The sequence below is a fragment of the Salmo salar genome, unplaced genomic scaffold (assembly GCF_965601325.2).
Source record: "Salmo salar unplaced genomic scaffold, fSalSal1 ptg000117l, whole genome shotgun sequence".
Lineage (NCBI taxonomy): Eukaryota > Metazoa > Chordata > Actinopteri > Salmoniformes > Salmonidae > Salmo > Salmo salar.
Genome location: NW_027675317.1, coordinates 1,615,009 through 1,621,976, shown reverse-complemented (window position 1 = coordinate 1,621,976; position 6,968 = coordinate 1,615,009). Strand labels below are relative to the sequence as shown.

At 40.8% G+C, this 6,968-nt stretch overlaps 1 long non-coding RNA gene across 1 annotated transcript; it reads left to right on the top strand.

The window, feature by feature from the left end:
- Window positions 1–552: 552 nt before the first annotated feature.
- LOC145866015 (uncharacterized) lies at window positions 553–2,680 on the top strand. The gene is made up of 3 exons (XR_014383120.1): window positions 553–894; window positions 1,325–1,497; window positions 1,698–2,680. It is a non-coding gene; the product is annotated as an uncharacterized LOC145866015 (long non-coding RNA).
- The last annotated feature ends 4,288 nt before the right edge of the window (window positions 2,681–6,968 follow it).

The following is a 6,968-nucleotide window of genomic DNA, read 5'->3' as shown; positions in this document are numbered from 1 at the left end:
ACCAGGATGGGCCTTTGACACAGTCAGGCCACTGATTATGCATAAGCAATGTAAAGAGGTGGGGTGAATGAGGGGAAAAGTAAATTTGACACAAATTACCTTCATAATAAATCAAATGTTGTTGGTCACATACAGGTGTTCAGCAGATATTATTGTGGGTGTAGTGAAATGCTTGTCCTTCTAGTTCCCACAGTGCAGCAATATCTAACAAGTAATATCTAACAATTTCACAACAAATACCTAATACACACAAATCTAAGTTAAAGGAATGGAATTAGGAATATATAAATATATGGATAAACAATGTCAGAGCAGCATAGACTGAGATACAGTTTATACATATGAGATGAGAAATGATATGTAAACATTATTAAAGTCAACTTCGGTACAACATACTATACTAGTATAGTACTACTAGAGCAGCATAGACTGAGATACAGTGGAGGAAAAAAGTATTTGATCCCCTGCTGATTTTGTACGTTTGCCCACTTACACTTTCACTGACAAAGAAATGATCAGTCTATCATTTTAATGGTTTATTTGAACAGTGAGAGACAGAATAACAACAACAAAAAATCCTGAAAAACGCATGTCAAAAATGTTATAAATTGATTATCATTTTAATGAGTGAAATAAGTATTTGACCCCTTTAACTTGTTGTCTGAAGATAAAATGTACATTTTACTGAACTGCGTCCAGTCAGCAGATGGACTAGATGCCTCTTAGGCCGCCCATTGTGACTCCGTCAAGAATTCAGCAGAGCAAGTTTGTATGAAGGTCTGGTTATTAAATGGGTACATAGTTCAATAGTAATATCCTCTAAAACGCTCTGGTGACAAACTTTGCTGCCCTGTTTCCAGTTGTCCACATGGCTGGAAGAACCTATTCAAGTAAGTAAATAGATTTTGAAAATGTAAAAAAAAAACGATGTATTATTAGCTAACTAGCTACAGTGCAGGCTAACTCAAATGAGCTAGCTATCTAGCCAACTACACATTCTGTATAGATAGATAGCTAGATATAATTAAATATCACATTCTGTATAGATATAATTAAATATCACCAGCTACCTAACTTCATATTAGCTAGCTATCTATTTATCACTGTAAAAAACAAACTCCACATGCATTTGTAGGTAGCTAGCTAACAGCCATGGAAGAGGGTGAAAGGATAGCAGCCCCAACTGTCAGTGAGAGAGGAGGCTATTCTGGATAGGGCAGGTACTTTTGTGTAGTTCCTGTCTCTAGAAGTGAGGACGGAGATAATAGTAACATAATATTCAGTGTGGTGTAATTTGACTATAATGAAGTCTGTTTCTTGTGAGGTTTTCTGTCCTCAGATAAAGAGCTCTATGAAAGCCAGTCTACATATGAAGAGGTCCCAATGAAGAGCAGTGGTTCTCAGTCCTGGGGACTCAAAGAGGGGCACATTTTGGTTTTTGCCTTCACACTGCACAGCTGATTCAAATGATTCAAACTCATCATCAAGCTTCAAGTGGTATTTATGTATTCATTTGTGATGCCATCCTTGATATGATTCTGTTATTGTCACATGCTACACATGTACATATGTGTGCCCATGCATCTATCAATCCAATGTTATCATGATTTGTTATCAGGGATATTATACTTTAGTAATCCACAATGACCTGGTGATGTAACAGTCTAATAATTACATTGTCTTCCATATTCCTACAGATACCTTGTAACTGGAGATTCCTTCAAAACGATTGCCTACAGTTACCGTGTAGGGCACTGCAAGGTTGGGTGACCAGGGTCATCTAGGACTGCCTCCTGGAGGAATTCAGGTGTGTGAAGGCTACCTGTGTCCTGCGTAACTTCATGAGGATGGACACGAGGACCAGGAGGGGATCTGCAGCTCGCCGCCGTGTGCCAGAGGAGGAGTCTGCTGCTCTGCAGGATGTTTCAAGGATGGGGTCCAACAACGCAGCAAGAGAGGCAATCCGTGTGCAGGAGATCTTCACCTCCTACTTCTTCAAAGAGGGTGCTGTTCCCTGGCAACACCATAGACTACACTATGCACAACCAAAGGCTCTTTTAAGAGCCATTCACATTGCAATAAGAGTATTCTTCCATTTACTGAGCTATGTCAACTGCAGTTATTCAATTCACAGTTTCTCTCCCTTTGATTTCTACTTCTCAGGTGAGGGTGCTGTTTAGGTAAGGGTGTGTGATGTCTGTACAAAAACAAAACAGACTATTTTAAATCACCCATATTGAAAAAATGTAGAACAATTAGACACCCTTATAACCCACACCTACACACTCATGTATCAATCTGATGGATTGTGTTGTGCAGTAAACAGGCTCAGGTGTATAACTGTGGCTCCTTCCACCATCAAAGAATAGGCAAGAGGGCCAACCATGGAGAATAGTAAGACACTTCATTATTTCTATAACTACGCTGTATTGTTTGTCCTTGTGTGTCCGTTCATGTTTTTCAGCATAAAGTCCTCTGCAACCACTTAGTGTGGTGTGGACACCAGGTGAGGCCACACACAGATTCCTGTGAACACTGTCGCTTTAACTACCTTATTTTCTCAATAACAGTCTCTCTCCTTCACTTCATCCCTCTCTCCTCTTCTCCCTAAATCCTCTAGGTTATATCAGCTGTGTCGGTGAACCCCTCCTGCATCTGAACTGGCTACATAGAGGGCACAGCATGATCAGAGGTGAGAGATCACCTGGTCAGGTCAACAGGAAGTATTATTAAAGAGATGCTTTACATTGAAATACAGATAGAGATGCAGTAGTCCCAGAGTTAATGATCCCAGGTCAGTTTATATTATACAGGAAGTATTATTAAAGAGATGCTTTACATTGAAATACAGACAGAGATGCAGTAGTCCCAGAGTTAATGATCCCAGGTCAGTTTTGCATTTCACCTCCTGATTGATGACTAACAATGTTAGAATAAAAAATAAAAACACAAGGTTTAAACATGCTCTCTCTCTCTCCATCTGTCTCTCGTCTGCAGGTATGTTTTGATGTGAGAGGATGCCAACCCCCAGTCCCATCATCACCACCTCACCTGCTTTTAAGAACCTTTGGGCCGACGAGAGACACTATTATGTAATTGTGATGAACTGAGAGAATATTTATGTAGCACTGTGATTCATTAATCATGTGCTGCCTTCCCTGCTCCTATGTGCTTACCTCTTTCCCTTTCTGTCTTTTACACCTCTCTCACCACCTCCTCTTTCTTCCTCTGTTTTTATAATGCACAACAGATGTGCATTGAAGTACAGATTGAACTTGTATTTATAACATAACTGCTTTCTTCTGCTTTAACTGCTTTCTTCTGGAAAATGTCAAGTCCAAGATGGACAAAGGGGGCGTTGTCGGGGCTGTGTTTCTGGACCTAAGGAAGGCTTTCGATACTGTTAACCATGAGATTCTCATCACAAAATTGTCCAAGTTCAACTTTTCCCCCGATGCCTTGAGATGGATGAAATCATACCTGTTACATCCTCAGAAAGCATGAGCTCCTGAGTTGGGAAGATCTTGTGCAATACACCGACGCATGTCTTGTATTCAAGATCCTAAATGGCCTAGCTCCCCCTCCACTCAGTACTTTTGTTAAACAGAAAACCCAAACATATGGCAGCAGATCCACAAGGTCTGCCATGAGAGGTGACTGTATAGTTCCCTTAAGGAAAAGCACCTTTAGTAAATCTGCTTTCTCTGTGAGAGCTTCCCATGTCTGGAATACACTGCCATCAGACACACATAACTGCACCACACATCACACTTTCACAAATTGCATGAAGACATGGCTAAAGGTCAATCAGACTTGTGAACATAATCCCTAGCTGTGTATTACCACTTTCCATGTTGTCTGGAGCTTGTGAGGTGTGGAAACACTTTGTTGCTTTTATAGATTTTGTCTTGTTGCTTTTTGTTCTATGTTGCTCTGTCTGTATGCTACATCTTGCTTGTCCTATGTTGCTCTGTCTGTATGCTACATCTTGCTTGTCCTATGTTGCTCTGTCTGTATGCTACATCTTGCTTGTCCTATGTTGCTCTGTCTTTATGCTATGTCTTGCTTGTCCTATGTTGCTCTGTGTATGCTCACTGTTCAATGATTGTCTATGTTGTAATTGTTTTTAATAACCTGCCCAGGGACTAGAAGTTTAAGATGCGATGGAACGGTTGACGAAAAAAAAAAAGTCACAGAAAAAATATATTGACTGATATTGATTTATTTAAGGGGGGGGGGGGGGGGGGGGGGGGCTAATGAATATTTTAGGACCAGCGATGTCCCTTATTCCTACCCTTTAACTTTTGTCTGACAAAATAAACATTTTACTCAACTGCGTTACCCACTCCAGTCAGCAGATGGCGGTCTGGGAATTTAACGCGATGCTGTTGGTGTGACGTATAATCTAGTGGACGGAACTCTTCTTTCAACAGAAGCAACAGTTAGTCAGACACCACGGTAGCTTGCTAGACAAAATAGCCGAACCGATAAAGCTCTTTAGACGCGTTAGTGTATATTAGCCTCTGTGTTTAAAACCCACTTCTGTGGTCTAGTTAGTTATCCGATTTAATTTCATATTTACGGTGTTGTTGTTATTATTCAGCTAGCGGGCTGGTTAAGTTAGCATTAGCCCAGCTAGCTAACATCTCCGACCATGCGGTCACTGAGCTACTCTCCTCCTGTTAAAGAAGAGGACATCACAGTAAAACAAGAAGTAGAGGGTGAGGCCGTTACTGTGAAAGAAGAAAAAGATGCGTTCAGAGTGAAAGAGGAGGAGGATGTTACAGTAAAAGAAGAGGAGGATGCAGTTTATGGAGTGAAAGAGGAAGAGGGGGAGATGACTGTTACATCGATAGAGGAGGAAACTGGACATCTGGGCCCGGTTTCCCAAACGCATCTTAAGGCATCCAATGGTTCTAACGGTGAACTTAGCCATAAGATGGTTTTGAGAAACCGTTCCCTGATTAACACTAGTAAGTACTGTCTTAAATACAGAGGCACAAACTCTGCAGTTGTTGAACTGATGTGTGGTGTTAAAGTGGAAATATGCAATAGCTACATCCATATTGTGACTTTTATATTAGTTATTTATAGCCATTGATTCTTGAAGAATATAACACATGTCTCATGAGCTTAGTTCAACTGTTGTACCCCATCAGAACCCCAAATAAGCTTTTTTTTACTCCAATGTTTAGAAATGTAAACCAACACTGTATAGCCTCAACATGGTTAAAACTATAATGTTGACATCATGGATGGTCAGTCCTTGCATCCATAGGTCTGTCTATGAATTTGAGAGTAGTTACATTTCTCCAGACCCATCATCATCTTATTACCAAAACAGTGGTGGAATGACAGCTTTGTTGTTGTATGAACTGCAGATTGCTGGGTTGTGTGGGTTTTTTCAACAGTAACAAAATGGCTGCCCAGAGGCTTGGTTTGGTAAACAGCTGAGGGATGGGGGAAGGAGGAGTGTAACCACTCAAATTTATTCATCCAGGATGTCATAATGATAGTTTAACCAGGTTTCTAGGATATATAGTATATTCTAGAATTCATCCATGGTGTCATAATGATAGTTTAACCAGGTTTCTTGGCTATATAGTATATTCTAGAATTCATCCATGATGTCATAATGATAGTTTAACCAGGTTTCTAGGATATATAGTATATTCTAGAATTCATCCATGATGTCATAATGATAGTTTAACCAGGTTTCTAGGATATATAGTATATTCTAGAATTCATCCATGATGTCATAATGATAGTTTAACCAGGTTTCTAGGCTATATAGTATATTCTATAATGCATCCATGATGTCATAATGATAGTTTAACCAGGTTTCTAGGATATATAGTATATTCTATAACTGCCAGTGTAGATTTCCTGTGGAGGCAAATTATTAGAGCTGTTGATAAGTCATTGTATAATATTCAGACAATTGTTTTTCATGCCATTACATTAAAGGCAAGACATACCTAGATTCAATTACATTCATGAATTGGTTTGAAACCTTTGTTTTAAACCCTTCTCAAAATTGGTGCCTTGCCGGATTTGTAAAAAATGGTTTGTCATGAAACTCTATTTTTTAAATGTATTTAAATGTAACCTTTATTTAACTAGACAAGTCAGTTAAGAACAAATTCTTATTTACAATGACTGCCTACCCCGGACAACGCTGGGCCAATTGTGCGCCGCCCTATGGAACTCCCAATCACGGCCGGTTGTGATACAGCCTGGATTTGAACCAGGGTGTCTGTAGTGAAGCCTCAAGCACTGAGATGCAGTGTCCGCTGCGCCACTCGGGAGCCCCAAAATCACTATAACCTGACTGGAGGGAGCCAGTCATCACTATAACCTGACTGGAGGGAGCCAGTCATCACTATAACCTGACTGGAGGGAGCCAGTCATCACTATAACCTGACTAGAGGGAGGGAGCCAGTCATCACTATAACCTGACTGGAGGGAGCCAGTCATCACTATAACCTGACTGGAGGGAGCCAGTCATCACTATAACCTGACTGGAGGGAGCCAGTCATCACTATAACCTGACTAGAGGGAGGGAGCCAGTCATCACTATAACCTGACTAGAGGGAACCAGTCATCACTATAACCTGACTAGAGGGAGCCAGTCATCACTATAACCTGACTAGAGGGAGCCGACCAGTTCTGAAAGCCTTTTGCCGTACCCTCACCCTACTCCTCTGGTGATGTAGAGGTTATCCCAGGCCCTGTGTGTCCCCAGGCGCTCTCATTTGTTGACTTCTGTAACCGTAAAAGCCTTGGTTTCATGCATGTTAACATCAGAAGCCTCCTCCCTAAGTTTGTTTTACTCACTGCTTTAGCACACTCCGCCAACCTTGATGTCCTTGCCGTGTCTGAATCCTGGCTTTGGAAGGTCACCAAAAATTCTGAAATTTCCATCCCCAACTACAACATTTTCCATCAAAATGAGAGGAGTTGCAATC